Genomic DNA, 25,611 nt, shown 5'->3' on the forward strand with positions numbered 1-25,611 from the left:
TAATAATAGTAATAATAATAATAATAATTAAAATGACATTTATTAAGCACTTATGTGCAAAGCACTGTTCTAAGCGCTGGGGAGGTTACAAGGTGATCAGGTTGTCCCATGTGGGGCTCACAGTCTTAATCCCCATTTTACAGATGAGGTAACTAAGGCACAGAGAAGTTAAGCGACTTTCCCGGAGTCACACAGCTGACAACTGGCGGAGCCGGAGTTTGAAAGTGTAACACCGGCGGGAAATGAGGTGTGGGGAAGGGCACCATCAAGGAACGAAGGTTGGGAAAGTGACTTTCCCAAGAGGAAGCTTTCCTGATGGCAACAGGAAGCTGACTGGACAGGGATTTCACCTCGCCCAGCTCACCGAGCGGCAAACACCTCCTCTAAGGAAACAAAGACCAGAGAGGTGCGGTTTTAAGGGCGCAGCCCAGCCCAGGCCGGGGCAGGTGCTTCCTTCTGCACACAGTAAGTGCTCAATAAATACGATTGATTGATTGATTCCTTCTGGGCCGGCTCGGGGGGTGGCGGGGGAGGATTGGGGTGTCACCTTGGTGTCACCACACGCTCTCGCTTGCTCGCCGCCTCGGGCCCGAGACTATGACTCAGGCCGGAGAGAGAGTCATCCCGAGGGGTGAGGCCTCCTCTCCCTATCCCAGCACCTAATGGGAAATTCTCGGCTCAGGGGATCAGGCCGGAGAGGGAGTCATCCCAAGGGGTGAGGCCTCCTCTCCCGACCCCAGCGCCTAATGGGAAATTCTCGGCTCATGGGATCGGGCCGGAGAGGGAGTTATCCCAAGGGGTGAGGCCTTCTCTCCCGACCCCAGCGCCTAATAGGAAATTCTCGGCTCAGGGGATCAGGCCGGAGAGAGATTCATCCCAAGGGATGAGGCCTCCTCTCCCGACCCCAGCGCCTAATAGGAAATTCTCGGCTCAGGGGATCAGGCCGGAGAGAGAGTCATCCCAAGGGATGAGGCCTCCTCTCCCAACCCCAGCGGCTAATGGGAAATTCTTGGCTCGGGATCAGGCCGGAGAGAGAGTCATCCCAAGGGATGAGGCCTCCTCTCCCGACCCCAGCACCTAATGGGAAATTCTCGGCTCAGGGGATCAGGCCGGAGACGGAGTCATCCCAAGGGGTGAGGCCTCCTCTCCCGACCCCAGCGGCTAATGGGAAATTCTCGGCTCAGGGATCAGGCCGGAGAGGGAGTCATCGCAAGGGGTGAGGCCTCCTCTTCCGACCCCAGTGGCTAATGGGAAATTCTCGGCTCAGGGGATCAGCCCGGAGAGAGGGTCATCCCAAGGGGTGAGGCCTTCTCTCCTGACCCCAGTGGGACAGGAACTGTGTCCAACCTCGTATAGTAATAATAATAATCAATCAATCAATCAATCAATCGTATTTATTGAACACTTACTATGTGCAGAGCACTGTACTAAGCGCTTGGGAAGTACAAATTGGCAACACATAGAGACAGTCCCTACCCAACAGTGGGCTCACAGTCTAAAAGGGGGAGACAGAGAACAGAACCAAACATACCAACAAAATAAAATAAATAGGATAGAAATGTACAAGTAAAATAAATAAATAAATAAATAGAGTAATAAATATGTACAACCATATATACATATATACAGGTGCTGTGGGGAAGGGAAGGAGGCAAGATGGGGGGATGGAGAGGGGGACGAGGGGGAGAGGAAGGAAGGTGATGGATGGAATTTGTTAAGCGCTTACTATGTGCCAAGCACTGTTCTAAGGGCTGGGGGAGATCCAAGGTAATCAGGTTGTCCATCTACCCCAGAGCTTAGTAAAATGCCTAGCGCAGAGTTAGTGTTTAAGAAATCCTTTTTTTTTTTGTTAAATGCATGTCGTCAGGGATTCCAGGCCCACTCTGTTGGAGGCCTGGGAAAGGAATCGTGTAACATGCAATAATAATAATAATAATAATAATAACGATGGCATTTGTTAAGCGTTTACTATGTGCAAAGCACTGTTCTAAGAGCTGGGGAGGTAACAAGATGATCAGGTTTTTCCACGGGGGGCTCACAGTCTTAATTCCCATTCTACAGATGAGGTAACTGAGGCTCAGAGAAGTTAAGTGACTTGCCCAAGGTCACACAGCAGACATGTGACGGAGCTGGGATACGAACCCATGACCTCTGACTCCAAAGCCCGGGCTCTTTCCACTGAGCCAAGCTGCTTCTCTAAAGGAATCTCTAAAGGAATCTAAAGGGAAAGGAATCGTGTAACATGTAATAATGATAATAATAATAATAATAATAATGATGGCATTTGTTAAGCGTTTACTATGTGCAAAGCACTGTTCTAAGCGCTGGGGAGGTAACAAGGCGATCAGGTTGTCCCATGGGGGGCTCACGGTCTTAATTCCCAATTTACAGATGAGGAAACTGAGGCACAGAGAAGTGAAGTGACTTGCCCAAAGTCACACAGCTGGCAATTGGCGAGCTCTCGGTTATTTGGGGGGATGGGGAGAGTGGGGCTCCCCGCCTCCGCCTCCCTCAGCTTTGCATATGTGATAGACTAACTTGCATACCCCATTTGCTTAACCCCCAAGGATGATTCAGGCTCGGATTGTGGGTTCCCAGATTTTTCCAAAGCTCTGCTCTGATTTTGAGGCGCTGGGTTTTAGACAGACCCCTTTTCTGGGAGCCGTTTCGACCCCAGACCGAAAGCAAATATCTCCAAGAGGCAGGGAACAGAGGGGGCCACCGGATGAGCCGGGAAACAAAATCAAAACGCTCTGTAATTTGCAAGCCCTCACCAGCACAGCATCGCCAAGATCCGCCCTTTCGTCTCCATCCAAACCGCTGCTACCGTGTTAGTACCATCACTCATCCTGTCCCGACCGGATTACTGCTTCGGCCTCCTTTCTGGTCTCTCAATCTCCTGCCTCCCCTCACTTCAGTCTATACTTCACTCTGCTGCCTGGATTATCTTTCTACGGAAAGGTGCGGGGCATGTCACGCCCAGCCTCAAAAATCTGCAGCGGTTCCCTATCAACCTTTATATCAAACAAAAACTCCTCACCCTGGGCTTCCAGGCCGTCCATCCCCTCTCCCTCTCCTCCCTCACCTCCCTTCTCTCCTCGTCCATCACAGCCCACACCCTCCGCTCCTCTGCCGCCGCTCACCTCCTCACTGGGCCTCGTTCTCGCCCGTCCCGCCGTCGACCCCCAGCCCACATCCTACCTCTGGCCTGGAATGCCCTCCCTCCTCAAATCAATCAATCAATCAATCAATCGTATTTACTGAGCACTTACTATGTGCACAGCACTGTACTAAGCGCTTGGGAAGTCCAAGTTGGCAACATATAGAGACAGTCCCTACCCAACAGTGGGCTCACAGTCTTAAAGGGGGAGACAGAGAACAAAACCAAACATACTAACAAAATAAAATAAATAGAATAGATATGTCTTAATTCCTTGTGCAATCAATCAATCAATCAATCGTATTTATTGAGCACTTACTGTGTACAGAGCATTGTACTAAGCGCTTGGGAAGTCCAAGTTGGCAACATCTAGAGACAGTCCCTACCCAACAGTGGGCTCACAGTCTAAAAGGGGGAGACAGACAACAAAACCAAACACACTAACAAAATAAAATAAATAGAATAGATATGTACAAGTAAAATAAATAAATCAATCAATTTACCAAACCATCACTCTCCCCCGCCTTCAAAGCCCTTCTGAAGGCTCGCCTCCTCCAAGAGGCCTTCCCAGACTAAGCCCTCCATTTCCTCAGCTTTCCCTCCCTTTACTCTTTCCCCCCCTTCCCCACCCCACAGCTCTTATAATAATAATGATGGCATTTGTTAAGCGCTTCCTATATGCAAAGCACTGTTCTAAGCGCTGGGGGGGATACAAGGTGATCAGGTTGTCCCACGGGGGGCTCACAGTCGTCATCCCCATTTTACAGATGAGGTGACTGAGGCTCAGAGAAGTGAAGTGACTTGCCCAAGGTCACACAGCAGACATGTGGCAGAGCTGGGATTAGAACCCATGACCTCTGGCTCCCAAGCCTGGGCTCTTTCCACTGAGCCACGCTTATCTATATATGTATATATTAATAATTCAATTTGTTTATATTGATGCCTGTTTACTTGTTTTGATGTCTGTCTTCCCCTTCCTAGACTGTAAGCCCGGTGTGGTCTGGGATTGTGTCTCTTCATTCCTGAATTGTACTTTCTGAGCGCTTAGTACAGTGCTCTGCACACAGTAAGTGCTCAATAAATACGATTGAATGAATAATAATAATAATGATGGCATTTATTAAGCGCTATGTGCAAAGCACTGTTCTAAGCGCTAAGGAGGTTACAAGGTGATCAGGTTGTCCCACGGGGGGCTCACAGTCTTCATCCCCATTTTCCAGATGAGGGAACTGAGGCCCAGAGAAGTGAAGTGACTTGCCCAAAGTCACACGGCTGGCAAGTGGCAGAGCCGGGATTTGAACCCATGACCTCTGACTCCAAAGCTCGGGCTCTTTCCACTGAGCCACGCTGCTTCTCTGAATGAATGAATGAATGAACATGGCTCAGTGGAAAGAGCCCGGGCTTTGGAGTCAGAGGTCACAGGTTCGAATCCCAGGTCTGCCAATTGTCAGCTGTGTGACTTTAGGCAAGTCACTTCACTTCTCTGTGCCTCAGTTACCTCAACTGTAAAATGGGGATTAATACTGCGAGCCTCCTGCGGGGCAACCTGATCACCTTGTAACCTCCCCAGCGCTTAGAACAGTGCTTTGCACATAGTAAGTGCTTAATAAATGCCATTATTATTATTATTATTATTATAATGAAAGTCCAAACAGCATCTTGCCTCTGGAGCTCTGGGAAGATGAGGGGAAAATGGCTCCGATCCCAGAGCCGGGAGTAGGAAGGCAGGGAGAGTAGGGGCTCACCTGGATTAGAAGCAGTATTCCCTAGTGGGTAGAACCCGAGCATGGGAGTCAGAAGGTCCTGGGTTCTAATCCCAGCTCCGCCATTTGTCCGTTGTGTGACCTTGGGCGAATCACTTCACTTTTCTGTGCCTCATTTCCCTCATCTGTGAAACGGGGATGAAGATCGTGAGCCCCAAATGGGGCAGGGATTGCGCCCGACCTAAGAGAAGCAGCGTGGCTCAGTGGAAAGAGCCCGGGCTTGGGAGTCAGAGGGCGTGGGTTCTAATCCTGGCTCAGTCACTTGTCTGCTGTGTGACCTTGGGCGAGTCACTTCACTTCTCTGTGCCTCGGTCACCTCATCTGTAAAGTGGGCATTAAAAAATGTGAGCCCCGTGTGGGACAATCTGATTACCCTGTATCTACTCTATGTTTGTACATATTTATTACTCTATTTATTTATTTTACTTGTACCTATCTATTCTATTTATTCTATTCTATTTTATTTTGTTAGTATGTTTGGTTTTGTTCTCTGTCTCCCCCTTCTAGACTGTGAGCCCACTGTTGGGTAGGGACTGTCTCTATATGTTGCCAGCTTGTACTTCCTAAGCGCTTAGTACAGTGCTCTGCACACAGTAAACGCTCAATAAATACGATTGATTGATTGATTGATTAACAAATGCCATTATTATTATTATTATTATTATTATTATTATTATTATGGGTTCAAATCCCAGCTCTGCCAACTGTCAGCTGTGTGACTTTGGGCAAGTCACTTAACTTCTCTGTGCCTCAGTTACCTCATCTGGAAAATGGGGATTAAGACTGTGAGCCCCCCGTGGGACAACCTGATCACCTTGTAACCTCCCCAGCACTTAGAACAGTACTTTGCACATAGTAAGCGCTTAACAAATGCCATTCATTATTATTACTATTATTATTAGTCTCAATCCCCTCTTTACAGATGAGGTAACTGAGGCCCAGAGAAGCCCATTCATTCATTCATTCAATCGTATTTATTGAGCGCTTACTGTGTGCAGAGCACTGGACTAAGTGCTTGGAAAATACAATTCCGCCCATTCATTCATTCATTCATTCAATCGTATTTATTGAGTGCTTACTGTGTGCAGAGCACTGTACTAAGCGCTTGGGAAGTCCAAGTTGGCAACATATAGAGACGGTCCCTACCCAACAGTGGGCTCACAGGCTAGAAGGGGGAGACAGACAGCAAGACAAGTAGGCAGGTGTCAAGCGTGGCTCAGTGGAAAGAGCCCGGGCTTTGGAGTCCGAGGTCATGGGTTCAAATCCCAGCTCCGCCAACTGTCAGCTGTGTGACTTTGGGCAAGTCACTTCACTTCTCTGGGCCTCAGTTCCCTCATCTGCAAAATGGGGATTAAGACTGTGAGCCCCACCATGGGGCAACCTGATCACCTTGTAACCTCCCCAGCCCTTAGAACAGTACTTTGCACATAGTAAGTACTTAACAAATACCATTATTATTATTAGTCCCGATCCCCACTTTACAGATGAGGTAACGGAGGCCCAGAGAAGCCCATTCATTCATTCATTCAATCGTATTTATTGAGCACTTACTGTGTGCAGAGCACTGGACTGTTTGGAAAATACAATTCGGCCCATTCATTCATTCATTCATTCATTCAATCGTATTTATTAAGCACTTACTATGTGCAGAGCACTGGACTAAGCATTTGGAAACTACAATTCGGCAACATACAAGCAAATCGGGTTTGACATGGTCCCTGTCCCACTTGGGGCTCACAGTCTCAATCCCCATTTGACAGATGAGGGAACTGAGGCACGGAGAAGCGAAATGACTTGCCCAGGGTCGCCCGGTAGACAAGTGGCGGAGCCGGGATTAGAACCCAGGGCCTTCTGACTCATTCATTCATTCATTCATATTTATTGAGCGCTTACTGTGTGCAGAGCACTGGACTAAGCGCTTGGGAAGTACAAATCGGCAACAGATAGAGACGGTCCCTACCCAACAGTGGGCTCACAGTCTAGAAGGGGGAGACAGACGACAAGACAAAACACGGAGACAGGGGTCAAAACCGTCAGAATAAATCGAATTATAGCTAGATGCACATCGTTAACAAAATAGAGTAGTAAATATGTACAAGTAAAATAAATAAATCTGTACAAATATATATACAGGGGCTGTGGGGAGGGGAAGGAGGTAGGGTGGAGGGGATGGGGAGGAGGAGAGGAAAATGGGGGCTGAGTGTAGGAAGGCCTCCCGGAGGAGGTGAGCTCTCAGTAGGGCTTTGAAGGGAGGAAGAGAGGTAGTTTGGGGGATGTGAGGAGGGAGGGAATTCCGGGCCAGGGGGAGGACGGGGGCCGGGGGCCGGGGGGTTATGTTGCTAACTTGTACTTCCCAAGCGCTTAGTCCAGTGCTCGGAGGCCTTCCCAGACGGAGCCCCTTCCTTCCTCTCCCCCTCGTCCCCCTCTCCATCCCCCCCATCTGACCTCCTTCCCTTCCCCACAGCACCTGTATATATGGATATATGTTTGTACAGATTTATTACTCTATTTATTTTTTTATTTTACTTGTCCATATCTATTCTATTTATTTGATTTTGTTAGTATGTTTGGTTTTGTTCTCTGTCTCCCCCTTTTAGACTGTGAGCCCACGGCTGGGTAGGGACTGTCTCTAGATGTTGCCAACTTGGACTTCCCAAGCGCTTAGTCCAGTGCTCTGCACAGAGTAAGCGCTCAATAAATACGATTGATTGATTGATTGCTCTGCACAAAGTAAGCGCTCAATAAATACGATTGATCGATCGATTGATTGACGGCGGGGCTCCCGGATGGATTCCCAGGCCCATGTTGTATCCACTGGGCCCTGCTGCTTCTCTGACCTCGGAGCGGTCAGCGGGGTCAGAGGATGAGGTAGCCACCGCCTCTAGTCCAGACAAACTGGAAATTGTCCAGAATGATTGTTCATTCATTCAATCGTATTTATTGAGCGCTTACTGCGTGCAGAGCACTGGACTAAGCGCTCGAGAAGTCCAAGTTGGCAACATCTAGAGACGGTCCCTACCCAACAGCGGGCTCACAGTCTAGAAGGGGGAGACAGACAACAAAACAAAACAGACACTGTTCTAAACGCTGGGGTGGATGCAAGTGAATTAGGTTAGATACAATCCCTTTTTTAAGGTACTTGCTAAGCGCTTACTGTGTCAGACACTGTTCTAAGCACTGGAGTAATAATAATAATAATGATGGCATTTGTTAAGCACCTACTATGGACAAAGCACTGTTCTAAGCGCCGGGGAGGTTACAAGGTGATCAGGTTGTCCCACGGGGGGCTCACAGTCTTAATCCCCATTTTACAGACGAGGGAACCGAGGCACGGAGAAGTTAGGTGACTTGCCCAAAGTCACCCAGCTGACAATTGGCGGAGCCGGGATTTGAACCCATGACCTCTGACTCAAAGCCTGTTGGGTAGGGACCGTCTCTATATGTTGCCAACTTTTTAATAATGGCATTTGTTAAGCGCTTACTATGTGCAGAGCACTGTTCTAAGCGCTGGGGGGGGGAGATACAAGGTGATCAAGTTGTCCCACGTGGGGCTCAGAGTAGTAATCCCCATTTTACAGATGAGGTCGCTGAGGCTCAGGGAAGTGAAGTGACTTGCCCAAGGTCACACAGCAGACATATGGCGGAGCCGGGATTCGAACCCGTGACCTCTGACTCCAAAGCCCGGGCTCTTTCCACTGAGCCACGCTGCTTCTCTTGTACTTCCCAAGCGCTTAGTCCAGTGCTCTGCACACAGTAAGCGCCCAATCAATACGATTGAACGACTGAATGAATGAACGACATGACGGAGATCGTTAAAGTGTTCTCCGGCCGATTCGCAGCAGGGGAAACTGAGGCCTTCCGCTTTACGGGGGCAAGTTCTCCAGTGTTGGATAAACCGACTTGACTGTGAGCCCACTGTTGGGTAGGGACTGTCTCTATATGTTGCCGACTTGGACTTCCCAAGCGCTTAGCACAGTGCCCTGCACACAGTAAGCGCTCAATAAATACGATTGATGATGATGATGACTTGATGGCCCGGCCCCAGGATTTTTAAGGAACGTGGTTGAGACGGATAGCGTCTTCATCGTGACTTATCGGTTGTGTTTTTTTTTCCTGCGTGAGGGGGGCACGAGCTATCCGAGACGAGGATTTTCTAGCCCGTTGTTGGGTAGGGACCGTCCCTCTATGTTTCCAACCTGTACCTCCCAAGCGCTTAGTCCAGTGCTCTGCACGCAGTAAGCGCTCAATAGATACGATTGAATGAATGAATTTTCCGAAATCTCCGGGGCCTCGGTCACACGGAGGAGAAACGGAGCCAACTAGGCCGAGGAAGGCAGGGAGGGTGGCCGGGGGAGGGATTTGGTCGGGTGGTGCGGTAGCTAGACGTGATTTGGGTGTGTTTATTTGAGAAGGCGACCCGGACGGTCCTGTATTTCCTTAATCCAAGCCCAACCCTCTCCCCCACAGGAAATAGGAAGGTGGAGTGCTAAGCGCTTAGTACAGTGCTCTGCACACAGTAAGCGCTCAATAAATACGATTGATGATGATGAGGGGGGCCCACCAGGCCCGGCCTAGATTCCTTTCGCTTCCCTAACTTCCCCTCCTTACTCCCTTTGCTCCTCTCCCTACCCCACAGCCCTTACGTCCAAATAATAATAATAATACCTTTATACCCTCCACCATTTCCCCTTGCTGTAGTTTATATGAACATCTATACATGTTCATATATATGATCTATATCTCTGATCTGTATCAGAGAAGCAGTGTGGCTCAGTGGAAAAGAGCCAGAGCTTTGGAGTCAGAGGTCATGGGTTCAAATCCCGGCTCCACCAATTATCAGCTGTGTGACTTTGGGCAAGTCACTTCACTTCTCTGGGCCTCAGTTACCTCATCTATAAAATAGGGATTAAGACTGTGAGCCCTCCATGCGATGACCTGATCACCTTGTAACCGCCCCAGCACTTAGAACAGTGCTTTGCACATAGTAAGCGCTTAATAAATGCCATCATCATCATCTACTGTGAGCCCATTGTTGGGTAGGGACCGTCTCTAGATGTTGCCAACTTGGGCTTCCCAAGCGCTTAGTCCAGTGCTCTGCACACAGTAAGCGCTAAATAAATACGATTGAATGAATGAATGAATAATGATTCGCTCCCACGGCTACAACTATCGTCTCTACGCTCTAGACTGTGAGCCCACTGTTGGGTAGGGACCGTCTCTATATGTTGCCGTCTTGTACTTCCCAAGCGCTTAGTACAGTGCTCTGCACACAGTAAGCGCTCAGTAAATATGATTGATTGATTGACTGAATAATGATAACATTTATTAAGCGCTTACTATGTGCAAAGCACTGTTCTAAGCACAGGGGCGGTTACAAGGTGATCGTGTTGTTCCTCAGGGGGCTCACAGTCTTAATCCCCATTTTACAGATGAGGTAACTGCGGCCCAGAGAAGCGAAGTGACCTGCCCAAAGTCACACAGCTGACAATTGGCAGAGCTGGGATTTGAACCCGTGACCTCTGACTCCAAAGCCCAGGCTCTTTTCCACTGAGCCACGCTGCTTCTCACTTCCCAAGCGCTTAGTACAGTGCTCTGCACACAGTAAGTGCTCAATAAATACAATTGATTGATTGATTGATTGAATAATGATAATGATGGCATTTATTAAGCGCTTACTATGTGCCAAGCACTGTTCTAAGTGCTGGGAAGGTGACAAGGTGATCAGGTTGTCCCACGTGGGGCTCAAAGTCTTAACCCCCATTTTCCAGATGAGGTCACTGAGGCCCAGAGAAGTGAAGCGACTTGCCCAAAGTCCCACAGCTGACAAGTGGCGGAGCCGGGATTTGAACCCATGACCTCTGACTCCAGAGCCCGGGCTCTTTCCACTGAGCCACGCTGCTTCTCCACATTTATCTCTCCCACTTGTTTGTAAACTCCTTAAGGACAGGGAATACATCTACCTATTCTATTGTTTCGTACAGCGGTGTGGTTTAGTGGTTAGAAGCCGGGACTGGGAGTCGGAAGGACCTGGGTTCTAATTCCCTGACAATTATTATTATTATTATTATAATTAATAATAATAATTATATTAAAACAATAACAATAATAATAATGACATTTATTAAATAAATAATGGCATTTATTAAGCACTTACTATGTGCCAAGCACTGTTCTAAGCGCTGGAGAGCTTACAAGGTGATCAGGTTGTCCCACAGGGGGCTTACAGTTTTCATCCCCATTTTCCAGATGAGGGAAAGCCCTTCTCAGAGCTTAGTCCAGTGCTCTGCACACAGTAAGCGCTCAATAAATACGATTGAATGAATGAATGAATGAAGTTTTTAATTTTATCCTCTGCTGAGGTTTGGGATTCAGTCATTCATTCATTCAATCGTATTTATTGAGCACTTACTGCGTGCAGAGCACTGTACTAAGCGCTTGGGAAGTCCAAGTTGGCAACGTATAGAGACAGTCCCTACCCAACAGTGGGCTCACAGGCTAGAAGATTCAGTCATTCAATCGTATTTATTGAGCGCTTACTGTGTGCAGAGCACTGTACTAAGCGCTTGGGAAGTACAAGTTGGCAACCTACAGAGACGGTCCCTACCCGACAGTGGGCTCGCAGTCTAGAAGATGGGGATTGTTCTACCAAAAGGAGGGCCGCCCTTTTTGAGCCGATTTGCCCCCCGCGAAAGAAAACCCCCTGGTTACTAGATGGAAACCGGAAAGTATTAGGATTTATTTTATTTTATTTTGTTAATATGTTTTGTTTTGTTGTCTGTCTCCCCCTTCTCAACTGTGAGCCCGCTGTTGGGTAGGGACCGTCTCGATGTGTTGCCAACTTGTACTCCCTAAGCGCTTAGTCCAGTGCTCTGCACACAGTAAGCGCTCAATAAATACGATTGATTGATTGATTGATTGATTAGGATGGGAAAATTAGCCCAGCCTGTCTCCGCCTTCTGTCATTCCAAAGCTCGCTCCCATATTGCTCTTCATCCAGTAATAAGAATGATCATAATAATCGGAATTGTGGTATTTGTTCGGCACTTATTACTGGCCAAACATGACGCTAAGCACCGGGGTGGATAAACGATGGCCTAATGGAGAGAGTTAGAAGGACCTGGGTTCTAATCCCGCTCTGCCACTCGCCTGCTGGGCGACCTCGGGCGAGTCGCTTCACTTCTCTGTGCCTCCGTTGTCTCATCCGTAAAATGGGGATTAAGACTGAGCCCCGCTTGGGACGGGGGCTGGGTCCAACCCGATCACCTCGCTTAGGACAGTTCCTGGCACATAGTAAGCGCTTAACAAGTCATTGCCAACTTGTACTTCCCAAGCGCTTAGTCCAGTGCTCTGCACACAGTAAGCGCTCAATAAATAGGATTGATTGATTAACAAATCTGTTAAAAATAGAAAAAAACAGATGCAGGGCCAGTCCAAGCCAGAACATTTGGTTCCAGCTGCCTCGGGGGTTGGGGGGAGGCAGTGAAACCCACAGTAAGCGCTTACAAAGTCGTTGCCAACTTGTACTTCCCAAGCGCTTAGTACAGTGCTCTGCACACAGTAAGCGCTCAATAAATACGACTGATTGATGAACAAATCCCATAAAAATAGAAAAACACAGATGCAGGGCCAGTCCAGGCCAGAACATTTGGTTCCAGCTGCCTTGGGGGTTGAGGGGAGGCAGTGAAACCCACAGTAATCAATCAATCAATCAATCAATTGTATTTATTAAGCGCTTATTGTGTGCAGAGCACTGTACTAAGCGCTTAGGAAGTACAAGTTGCAACATATAGAGACGGTCCCTACCCACCAGTGGGCTCACAGTCTAGAAGGGAAAGACAGAAGACAAAACAAAACATATTAACAAAATAAAATAAATAGGATATGTACAAGTAAAATAAAGCGCTAAAGTCGTTGCCAACTTGTACTTCCCAAGCGCTTAGTACAGTGCTCTGCACACAGTAAGCGCTCAATAAATAGGATTGATTGATGAACAAATCCCATAAAAATAGAAAAAAACAGATGCAGGGCCAGTCAAGGCCAGAACATTTGGTTCCAGCTGCCTCGGGGGTTGGGGGGAAGGCAGTGAAACCCACAGTAAGCGCTTAAGTCGTTGCCAACTTGTAATAATAATAATAATAATAATAATAATGGCATTTATTAAGCGCTTACTATGTGCAGAGCACTGTTCTAAGCGCTGGGGAGGTTACAAGGTGATCAGGTTGTCCCACGGGGGGGGCTCACAGTCTTCATCCCCATTTTACAGATGAGGCAACTGAGGCACAGAGAAGTTGAGTGACTTGCCCAAAGTCACCCAGCTGACAATTGGTGGAGCCAGGATTCAAACCCATGACCTCTGACTCCAAAGCCTGGGCTCTTTCTACTGAGTCATGCTGCTGCTCAAATGTTCTAATGCTCTAATGCTGAATGTATGAAATGAACTAAAAATGCATTTTACTAAAAATGTATTTGTACTTCCCAAGTGCTTAGTCCAGTGCTCTGCACACAGTGAGCGCTCAATAAATACCATTGATTGATTAACAAATCCCATAAAAATAGAAAAAAACAGATGCAGGGCCAGTCAAGGCCAGAACATTTGGTTCCAGCTGCCTCGGGGGTTGGGGGGAAGGCAGCGAAACCCACAGTAAGCGCTTAACAAGTCATTGCCAACTTGTACGTCCCAAGCGCTTAGTACAGTGCTCTGCATACAGTAAGTGCTCAATAAATATTTATTACTCTATTTATTTATTTATTTATTTATTTTACTTGTACATTTCTATCCTACTTATTTTATTTTGTTGGTATGTTTGGTTCTGTTCTCTGTCTCCCCCTTTTAGACTGTGAGCCCACTGTTGGGTAGGGACTGTCTCTATGTGATGCCAATTTGTACTTCCCAAGCGCTTAGTACAGTGCTCTGCACATAGTAAGCGCTCAATAAATACGATTGATTGATTGATTGATTGATTAATAAATACGACTAATTGATGAACAAATCCCATAAAAATAGAAAAAAACAGATTCAGGGCCAGTCCAGGCCAGAACATTTGGTTCCAGCTGCCTCAGGGGTTGGGGGGAAGGCAGTGAAACCCACAGTAAGCGCTTAACAAGCCGTTGCCGACTTGGACTTCCCAAGCGCTTAGTCCAGTGCTCTGCACACAGTAAGTGCTCAATAAATAGGACTGATTGATTAACAAATCCCATAAAAATAGAAAAAAACAGATGCAGGGCCAGTCCAGGCCACAGCTGCCTCGGGGGTTGGGAGGAGGCAGCGAAACCCACAGTAAGCGCTTAACAAGTCGTTGCCGACTTGTACTTCCCAAGCGCTTAGTCCAGTGCTCTGCACACAGTAAGCGCTCAATAAATACGACTGATTGATGAACAAATCCCATAAAAATAGAAAAAAACAGATGCAGGGCCAGTCCAGGCCAGAACATTTGGTTCCAGCTGCCTCGGGGGTTGCGGGGAGGCAGCGAAACCCACTATTTCTCTCCGAAGACTTTTGTTTTCCGAAATTCCGATTCTCTATTTTGAGAGGCGGGAGCCGACACCTGCTCTTCCCTGCCGAATGCGTCCTGGCAGCTGGGATTTCTGCTCCTCGACCCTATTCTTTGCTCGCTCCATTTTCTCTCCTCCCGTGGAGTGGGTGCCCCCTCTCCTCCAAGCCGGCTCGACGATCCCAAAGCGCTTAGTACAGTGCTCTGCACATAGTAAGCGCTCAATAAATACGATTGATGATGATGATCCCAAAGCACGCGGCGCGCATCGAGGCGAGGGGGAACGGTCAGCCCGCCGGTTCGGTTGTACAGGCCCGCTCGCCCAAAAGGAGAGGAGACTTCTAGACTGTGAGCTCACTGTCGGGTAGGGACCGTCTCTATATGTTGCCAACTTGTACTTCCCAAGCGCTTAGTACAGTGCTCTGCACACAGTAAGCGCTCAATGAATACGACATTGATTGATTGGTTGATTGAGATTAATATTAGCTTGTCAACGGGGCAGCAGCAAAAATGCCCCTACTTTCAACGAGAAAGTGGCGTGGCTCAGTGGAAAGAGCCCGGGCTTGGGAGTCAGAGGTCATGGGTTCAAATCCCGGCCCTGCCAACGGTCAGCTGCGTGACTTGGGGCAAGTCACTTCACTTCTCTGGGCCTCAGTTCCCTCATCTGGAAAATGGGGATTAAGACTGTGAGCCCCCCCGTGGGACAACCTGATCACCTTGTAACCTCCCCAGTGCTTAGAACTGTGCTTTGCACATAGTAAGCGCTTAATAAATGCCATTAATAATAATAATAATAATATTAATTATTAATATTCCTTCCTTCCTCTCCCCCTCTCCATCCCCCCCCATCTTACCTCCTTCTAAAATTGTGAACGATACTGAGAAGATTAGCATGGCCCCTGCGCAAGGATGACACGCAAATTCGTGAAGTGTTCCATATTTTTCTTCTAGACCGTGAGCCCACTGTTGGGTAGGGACCGTCTCTATATGTTGCCAACTTGGACTTCCCAAGCGCTTAGTCCAGTGCTCTGCACACAGTAAGCGCTCAGTAAATACGATTGAATGAATGAAGTCACTTCTCCGGGCCTCAGTTCCCTCATCTGGAAAATGGGGATTAAGACTGTGAGCCCCCCCCCGTGGGACAAATGGATCACTTTGTAACCTCCCCAGCGCTTAGAACAGTGTTTTGCACATAGTAAGCACTTAATAAATGCCATTATTATTATTATTATATGTAAATTGCCCCAATAAGACTCATTCTAAAAGCAATCCTGATCCTGTAAGATTCTAATCTCATTTGGCACAATCTTTCTTTCTTTCTTTCTTTCTCTCTCTCTCTCTCCCTCCAAAGCCACAGGACTGGAGGGAATGTATTGTTTCTTTTATTTTATTCTTCCCTCTCCCTTGCAGCTGCCCTTCTGGAGCTCTTGCCTGATGATCTTGCGTGGATGTGAAATCGAAAATCCCTCCGGCCGTCAGCGGTTCGACCTCTCTGCCCTAAACCAGGCCCACCGTGGCCTTTGGGTGCTTGTCATGATATAATTATATCAATCAACCGATCGATGGGATTTAGTGCTCTGCACATAGTAAGCACTCAATAAATACGATTGATGATGATGATTTATTGAGCATTTACTACGTGCAGAGCGCTGGACTGAGCGCTTAGGAGAGAACAATACAACAGAATTGGTAGATCTGTTCCCTGCCCGCAATGAGCTTACAGTCTAGAGGGGGAGGCAGACATTTAAGAAATTACAGAGATGGATGTAAATGCTGTGGGGCTAAGGTGGGGGTGAAAAAAGAGAGCAAATCCAAGTGCAAGGGCCAATATTTAGGCTAAAATAAATAATAATAATGGTATTTATTCAGAGAAGCAGCGTGACTCAGTGGAAAGAGCCCGGGCTTTGGAGTCAGGGGTCATGGGTTCAAATCCCAGCTCCGCCAACTGTCAGCTGTGTGACTTTGGATAAGTCACTTGACTTCTCTGCGCCTCAGTTACCTCATCTGTAAAATGAGGATGAAGACCGTGAGGCTCCCATGGGACAACCTGATCACCTTGTGACCTCCCCAGGCTTAGAACAGTGCTTTGCACACAGTAAGCGCTTAATAAATATGATTATTATTAAAATAAATCACAGCAGCCCCCAGAGACCTCCTGTGGGTCCCCTCAGATTCGGCCGCCAGGAAGTTCCGGCCAATCCGACTGGAATTTCTGCTCGGAAGGAAAACCGGCGCAGTTGCGGGTCTGAAGCCTGCCTCCGAATGCCGCCTGGCTCAGAAATGGCTTCCTCTCTACGGATTCTGGCTTCTGGGAGCAGGGAAAAGGGGCTCATCCACTTTCACGGTTTTTTTTTTCCTTGGGAATTCAGTAATGAACTCATTAAATCACCACCTTGTTGTGACAGAAAGTCATTCAGATGCTGATGTTATTGCCATGGAAACGGGTCCCCTGCTCAGGGGAGCCTGTGTGTTTGTGTCTGGCTCTCTTCTCTCTCTTTCTCTCCTCCAGCCCCCAAATTGCTGTCACCCCAAAGCCACTACGACAGAGCCCAACCCTCGGAAGCAGTGCACAAAGAAGCTCCATTCACGGTCTTCGCCGGAGAGTTGGCCGTTTCCCTTTCGCTTGCTCCCATCCCTGCTGGAATCAATCAATCAATCAAACAATCGTATTTATTGAGCGCTTACTATGTGCAGAGCACTGTACTAAGCGCTTGGGAAGTACAAATTGGCATCACATAGAGACAGTCCCTACCCAACAGTGGGCTCACAGTCTAAAAGGGGGAGACAGAGAACAGAACCAAACATACCAACAAAATAAAATAAGTAGGATAGAAATGTACAAGTAAAATAAATAAATAAATAAATAAATAGAGTAATAAATATGTACAACCATATATACATCTATACAGGTGCTGTGGGGAAGGGAAGGAGGTAAGACGGGGGGATGGAGAGGGGGACGAGGGGGAGAGGAAAGAAGGGGAAAGAATCCCGGAATGCCGCGCTTCCCTTCCAGCTTCATTCCTGGAAAGGCCGATCAAAGCCGTCCCTTCGGTCAGGGATGCTCTTCTAAAGAGAACCTCTCGTTTCCCTTTCTGTCGAGGTCCCTGAAGGCCAAGGTGTTAGCTTCCCGGGATATCCTGCCGGCAAAGGCCCAGGAAAAGAAGCGGCGTGGCTCAGTGGGAAAGAGCACGGGCTTTGGAGTCAGAGGTCATAATAATAATAATAATAATAATAATGATGGCATTTATTAAGCGCTTACTATGTGCGCAGCACTGTTCTAAGTGCTGGGAGGGGGGAATACAAGATGATCAGGTTGTCTCATGTGGGCTCACAGTCTTCATCCCCATTTTCCAGATGAGGGAACTGAGGCCCAGAGAAGCGAAGTGACTTGCCCGAAGTCACCCAGCTGACAATTGGCGGAGCCGGGATTCGAACCCATGACCTCCGGCTCCAAAGCCCGGGCTCTTTCCACCGAGCCACGCTGGTTCAAATCCCAGCTCCGCCGCTTGTCAGCTGTGTGGCTTTGGGCAAGTCTCTTCACTTCTCTGGGCCTCAGTTCCCTCATCTGGAAAATGGGGATGAAGACTGTAAGCCCCCTGTGGGACAACCTCATCACCCTGTATCCCCCCAGTGCTTAGAACAGTGCTTTGCACATAGTAAGCGCTTAATAAATGCCATTAAAAAAAAGAAGAAATTCCCTCCTCTTCCCACTTATAATAATGATAATGATAAGTAGGGCATTTGATAAGCGCTCTGTGTCGAGCACTGTACTAAGCACTGGGGGGGTGGGATAAGGTCATCAAGGCTGGACACCGTCCCTGTCCCTCATGGGGCTCACAGTCTAAGTAGGAGGGATTCCGGGTATTGAACCCCATTTTACAGTTGAGGAAACTGAGGCATAGAAGTGAAATGACCTGCCTGAGGTCATACAGCCGGCAAGGGGTGGAGCCGGGATTAGAACTCAGGTCCACTGGTTCCCAAGCCCGGGTTTAGGGTTTTTTTTCCACTAAGCTGTGAAGTCGCCACCCCTTGATTGATGGTTCTCGTCTTCCCCCTTCGTCTCCGGAACTTTCCTTAAATCAATCAATCAATCGTATTTATTGAGCGCTTACTATGTGCAGAGCACTGTACTAAGTGCTTGGGAAGTACAAAGTGGCAACACATAGAGACAGTCCCTACCCAACAGTGGGCTCACAGTCTAAAAGGGGGAGACAGAGGACAGAACCAAACATACCAACAAAATAAAATAAATAGGATAGAAATGTACAAGATAAATAAATAAATAAATAAATAAATAAATAAATAGAGTAATAAATATGTACCTTTAAACCCTTACCTCCACCACAACCCTTTTGTCCAGATTTTAGACTCACTTTTAGACTGTGAGCCCACTGTTGGGTAGGGACTGTCTCTCTATGTTGCCAATTTGTACTTCCCAAGCGCTTAGTCCAGTGCTCCGCACATAGTAAGCGCTCAATAAATACGATTGATGATGATGATGATGATTTTTCAACCCTGGTGTTTTGCCTGCAATTGCAATTTGCAAACGGTTTTGGTGTCTGTCATCCTCCCTACTCTGCGAGCTCCTTGAGGACGGGAATTGGGTTTTCCAGCTACTACGCTCTTCCAAGGTTTAGTCGGTCAATCCCTGGCATTTCCTTTAAGCGCTTAGTCCGGTGCTCTGCACACAGTAAGCGCTCAATAAATATGATGGATTGATTTCCTCAGTGCTTACTGTGCGAAGAGCACTGTACTAGCACTTGGAAGCTGACATCAGCGTTCATAGGCAGAATTCCTGCCCTCAAGGAGCTTGCGATTTTACAGAATTTTGCACAAAGGAAAAGCTCAAAAAATACTGACTAATTGACTAGAAGGGAAAAAGCCTATGGCACTGTCACTCCCAAGAAGCAGCACGGCCTAGTGGATAATAATAATAATAATGACATTTATTAAGTGCTTACTATGTGCAAAGCACTGTTCTAAGCGCCGGGAAGGTTACAAGGTGATCAGGTTGCCCCACAGAGGGCTCGCAGTCTTTACCCCCATTTTCCAGATGAGGGAACTGAGGCCCAGAGAAGTAAAGTGACTTGCCCAAACTCACACAGCTGACAAGTGAGTGTGACTGTGAGCCCACTGTTGGGTAGGGACCGTCTCTATATGTTGCCAACTTGGACTTCCCAAGCGCTTAGTACAGTGCTCTGCACACAGTAAGCGCTCAATATCATCATCAATCGTATTTATTGAGCGCTTACTGTGTGCAGAGCACTGTACTAAGCGCTTGGGAAGTACAAGTTGGCAATAAATACGATTGAATGAATGAATGAATGAAAGTGGCGGAGCAGGGATCTGAACCCATGACCTCTGACTCCAAAGCCCGGGCTCTTTCCACTGAGCCACGCTGCTTCGAGTCAGAAGGATCTGGGTTCCAATCCTGCTCTGCCACCTGACTGCCGTGCGACCTGGGCAATCACATCATTTCTCTCGGCCTCAGTTTCCTCAGCTGTAAAATGGAGATCAATCAATCAATCAATCAATCGTATTTATTGAGCACTTACTGTGTGCAGAGCACTGGACTAAGCGCTTGGGAAGTACAAGTTGGCAACATAGAGACAGTCCCTACCCAACAGTGGGCTCACAGTCTAAAAGGGGGAGACAGAGAACAAAACCAAACATACTAACAAAATAAAATAAATAGAATAGATATGTACAAGTAAAATAAAGAAATAAATACATAGAGTAATAAATCTGTACAAACATATATCCATCTATCCAGGTGCTGTGGGGAAGGGAAGGAGGTAAGACGGGGGGATGGAGAGGGGGACGAGGGGGAGAGGAAGGAAGGGGCTCAGTCTGGGAAGGCCTCCTGGAGGAGATACATGTTAATAATAATAATAATAATAATGGTAATTATTAAGCGCTTACTATGTGCAAAGCACTGTTCTCCCTCCTACAGAGAAGCAGCGTGGCTCACTGGAAAGAGCCCGGGCTTTGAAGTCAGAGTTCATGGGTTCAAATCCCGGCTCTGCCAGTTGTCAGCTGTGTGACTTTGGGCAAGTCACTTAACTTCTCTGGGCCTCAGTGACCTCATCTGTAAAATGGGGATGAAGACTGTGAGCCCCCCGTGGGACAACCCAATCGCCTTGTAATCTCCCCAGCGCTTAGAACAGTGCTTTGCACAGAGTAAGCGCTTAATAAATGCCATTATTATTATTATTACTTAGATTGTAAACCCCATGTGGGACAAGAACTAATGTCTGACCTTCCCCAGCGCTTAGAACAGTGTTTGACACATAGTAAGCACTTAACAAATATTATATAAAAAAAAAAACCCAAACTGTCCATCCCAGAAGTCAGGGACCAGCTCTTTCCGCGTGTCCCCTACAGAATGTAATACTCTCTGAAGAGTTAATCAATCAATCGATGGTATTTATTGAGCACTTATTACATGCCACTAAAGGCTTGGGAGAGTACAATACAACAAAATTCGCAGACCTCTTCCCTGCCCATAATGAGCTTATCATCAATCATATTTATTGAGCGCTTACTATGTGCAGAGCACTGTACTAAGCTTACATACCGAACAATCACAACACAAACAACACGCAGTTCGGAGACTTGACAATCCAGGCCACATTTGTTCCTGCCTCAGTCATCCACGATCCATCCTGGATCCAGGAGTGCTCTGCACACGGTAAGCGCTCAATAAATACGACTGAATGAGCGAATGAATGAATCCAGGAGCAAAAGATGATATTTTTCCCCCCTTTTCCAGGCTCATTTATTCTAAGCTTGAGCAAAGAGTAATGCTCCGTTAAGAATTTTCTATTTCCTGAAAAGATTGATCATCCGTTGCGCGACTTTTAATCCCCGTAATACCGATACCAAAGGTCACCGTGGCACGTTTCAAGTCTTGATAATTTCCATTAATAACATATATGTATATATGTTTGTACATATTTTTTACTCTATTTATTTATTTATTTTATTTGTACATATCTATTCTATTTATTTTATTTTGTTAGTATGTTTGGTTTTGTTCTCTGTCTCCCCCTTTTAGACTGGGAGCCCACTGTTGGGTAGGGACTGTCTCTATATGTTGCCAATTTGTACTTCCCAAGCGCTTAGTACAGTGCTCTGTACATAGTAAGCGCTCAATAAATACGATTGATGATGATGATGATGAATTAGGAGTCTGTGGGTTCGAAATAGACCCAGGAGGAATTTATTTATTTATTTATTTTACTTTATTTTACTTGTACATAGCTATTCTATTTATTTCATTTTGTTAGTATGTTTGGTTTTGTTCTCTGTCTCCCCCTTTTAGACTGGGAGCCCACTGTTGGGTAGGGACTGTCTCTATATGTCGCCAATTTGTACTTCCCAAGCGCTTAGTCCAGTGCTCTGCACATAGTAAGCGCTCAATAAATACGATTGATGATGATTAATAACGACATCGCTCTTAAGGCCGGAGAAGCAGAAAGGAGACCGTCCTGAAGCAAACCCGCTTGTCACCCGCTTCAGGATTTTTGACTTTGGAGTTCTGTTTTTTTAGACAATTTCATAACCGTCCCCCCTTTCACCTGCCCTCACCCCAAAATCCATTTTTGCACCTGGAACTCAGCTAGAGTTACTCATCATTCATTCAGTCATTATTTATTGAGAGCTTCCTGTGAGGAAAGCACTGTACTAAGCGCTTGGGAGTGTACGATGCAACAATAAGAAGACGAGCCTATTATTCATTCATTCATTCATTCAATTGTATTTATTGAGCGCTTACTGTGTGCAGAGCACCGTGTTAAGCGCTTGGGAAGTACAAGTTGGCGACATATAGAGACAGTCCCTACCCAACAACAGGCTCACAGGAAGCAGTGTGGCTCAGTGGAAAGAGCCCGGGCTTGGGAGCCAGAGGTCATGGGTTCAAATCCCGACTCCGCCACTTGTCAGCTGTGTGACTTTGGGCAAGTCGCTTCATTTCTCTGGGCCTCAGTTCCCTCATCTGAATGAAGACTGTGAGCCCCAAGTGGGACAACCTGATCACCTTGTATCCCCCCCAGCGCTTAGAACAGTGCTTTGCACATAGTAAGCGCTTAACAAGTACCATTATTATTATTATGTGGGACAACCTGATTACCTTTCATTCACTCATTCAATCTTATTGAGCGCTTACGTGTGCAGAGCACTGTACTAAGCGCTTGGGAAGTCCAAGTTGGCAACATATAGAGACGGTCCTTAGATACAAGATTACCTTGCACCTACCCCAGCGCTTAGGACTGTGAGCCCACTGTTGGGTAGGGACTGTCTCTATATGTTGCCAACTTGGACTTCCCAAGCGCTTAGTCCAGTGCTCTGCACACAGTAAGCGCTCAATAAATACGATTGACTGATTGCTTGATTGGCATGTAGTAAGCTCTTAGTAAATACTGCTATTATGATTGTTATTATCCAAGCTAATCAGGTTGGACACAGTCCCTGTCCCACATGGGGCTCACCACCGTAATCCCTATTTTCCAGATGGGGGAACTGAGGCCCAGAGAAGTGAAATGATTCGGCCAAGGTCACAACAGCAGACTTCCCGGCTGGTCCCGGGCTCTTTCCACTAGGCCACGCGGCTCCTTTTTGATCTTTTATCCCGCTTAGCCGAGGGCGGCATTCGGGACAACAGCTGCCCAATGCCCACCTGCCAGTTATAATCACTTTGGCGCTGCCGGGGAATCCTTCCCACGTCACTTCTCCCCCCGAGATTCCGCCGGACTGATCTCTTTTAAGCCACCCAACTACCGGCAGGCTTTAGGTCGGTAAGAGTTGGGGCCGTCGGCCAATACATAGCCGCAAAACACGCTCAGTTTTGCCTTTCAGAAGTCCGCTGCCCCTTCTGAGGCGAGAGAAAGATGTCGAGAGCACCTCTGTTTCTGGGAACCCGGATAATTCAGGTTCCTCCGCGAAGCGGGCCCCGCAGTGAGTCCGGGGGAAAGAAACGTACTGCCAGAAGGTCAATCAATCAATCAATCAATCAATTGTATTTATTGAGCGCTTACTGTGTGCAGAGCACTGGACTAAGCGCTTGGGAAGTCCAAGTTGGCAACCTATAGAGACGGTCCCTACCCAACAGTGGGCTCACAGTCTAAAAGGGGGAGACAGAGAACAAAACCAAACATACTAACAGAATAAAATAAATAGGATAGATATGTACAAGATAAATAGAGTAATAAATATGTACATACATCTATACAGGTGCTGTGGGGAAGGGAAGGAGGTAAGATGGGGGGATGGAGAAGGGGGCGAGGGGGAGAGGAAGGAAGGGGCTCAGTCTGGGAAGGAACGGAGCCACGATTAGAGGAAAGCAGCTTATTTTAATTGGGTCATCACAGGAGAGGCCCAAGAGAATAAAACGATAATAGCCGAGTGGCAACCAGGCGCACGAGAGCCAGGAGTCCCGTGGGCAAGTTTAAGGTTAATGGGGAGATCCGGGGGGCCCAGACGGGCTCTGTCCGCACCCCAATTTAATCGGCAAGCCTTCTTTTCCCCGCCTTTCCCTCCCTTCTACGGCACCTATGCACTTCATTCATTCTTTCAATCAATCAATCATCAATTGTATTTATTAATAATAATAATAAGAATAATGATGACATTTATTAAGCGCTTACTACATGCAAAGCACTGTTCTAAGCGCTGGGGAGGTTACAAGGTGATCAGGTTGTCCCACAGGGGGCTCACAGTCTTCACCCCCATTTTACAGATGAGGGGACTGAGGCCCAGAGAAGTGAAGTGACTTGCCCTAAGTCACACAGCTGACAGTTGGCGGAGCCGGGATTGAGCACTTACTGTGTGCAGAGCACTGGACTAAGCGCTGGGGAAGTCCAAGTTGGCAACATAGAGAGACGGTCCCTACCCGACAGCGGGCTCACAGTCTAAAAGGGGGAGACAGAGAACAAAACCAAACCTACTAACAAAATAAAATAAATAGAATAGATAGGTACAAGTAAAATAAATAAATAAATGAATAGAGTAATAAATCTGTACAAACATATATCCATATATACAGGTGCTATGGGGAAGGGAAGGAGGTAAGATGGGGGGGATGGAGAGGGGGACGAGGGGGAGAGGAAGGAAGGGGCTCAGTCTGGGAAGGCCTCCTAATAATAATGCTAATAATAACGATAGCATTTATTAAGCGCTTACTATGTGCAAAGCACTGTTCTGAGCACTGGGGAGGTTACAAGGTGATCAGGTGGTCCGACGGGGGGCTCCCAGTCTTCATCTCCATTCTACAGATGAGGTCACTGAGGCCCAGAGAAGTGAAGTGACTCGCCCAAAGTCACCCAGCTGAGAATGGGCGGAGCCGGGATTTGAACCCATGACCTCTGACTCCAAAGCCCGGGCTCTTTTCCACTGAGCCACGCTGCTTTTCAGTAGTATCTACCGAACGCTTACCATGTGCAGAGCACTGTACTAAGCGCTCGGGAGAGCGAAATAGAAGAATAAACAGACACATTCCCTGCCCACAACAAATTTACAGGGGAATAAACGGACACATTGCTCTGCACATAGTAAGCGCTCAATAAATACGATTGACGATGATGATTCCCTGCCCACAACAAACTTACAGTTTTTAGACGGGGAGACGGACATTAATAGGAACAAATCATTTTCGGACATGGACGCTGGGAGAGGGGATGAATAAAGGGAGCAAGTCAGGATGATGCAGGAGGGCGGGAGTAGGGACTGTCTCTATGTATTGCCAATTTGTACTTCCCAAGCGCTTAGTACAGTGCTCTGCACATAGTAAGCGCTCAATAAATACGATTGATTGATTGATTGATTGAGAGAAGAGGAAAGGAGGCCTCTTGGAAGAGTATTCTTAGTACCACTATTACTAATAATTATAGAACTTGTTAAGCATTTACTTTGTGCCACCCTGATTATCTCATATCTTGCGGAGAAGCAGCGTGGCTCGGTGGAAAGAGCGTGGGCTCTGGAGTCAGAGGTCACGGGTTCAAATCCCGGCTCTGCCAATTGTCAGCTGTTTGACTTTGGGCAAGTCACTTCTCTGTGCCTCATCTGTAAAATGGGGATTATATATGTCTGTACGTATTTATTACTCTATTTATTTTACTTGTACATATCTATTCTATTTATTTTATTTTGTTAGTAGGTTTGTGTTTGTTCTCTGTCTCCCCCTTTTAGACCGTGAGCCCGC

General features: G+C 47.2%; 1 protein-coding gene and 1 pseudogene across 1 annotated transcript in view; one reads left to right on the forward strand and one right to left on the reverse strand.

The window, feature by feature from the left end:
- The window catches only part of MYO1D (myosin ID), a 350,574-nt gene that overhangs the window by 37,726 nt on the left and 287,237 nt on the right, over positions 1-25,611 (reverse strand).
- On the forward strand, positions 15,270-15,358 carry LOC119935457 (annotated as a pseudogene).

This window comes from Tachyglossus aculeatus, chromosome 11, assembly GCF_015852505.1.
Source record: "Tachyglossus aculeatus isolate mTacAcu1 chromosome 11, mTacAcu1.pri, whole genome shotgun sequence".
Taxonomy (NCBI): domain Eukaryota; kingdom Metazoa; phylum Chordata; class Mammalia; order Monotremata; family Tachyglossidae; genus Tachyglossus; species Tachyglossus aculeatus.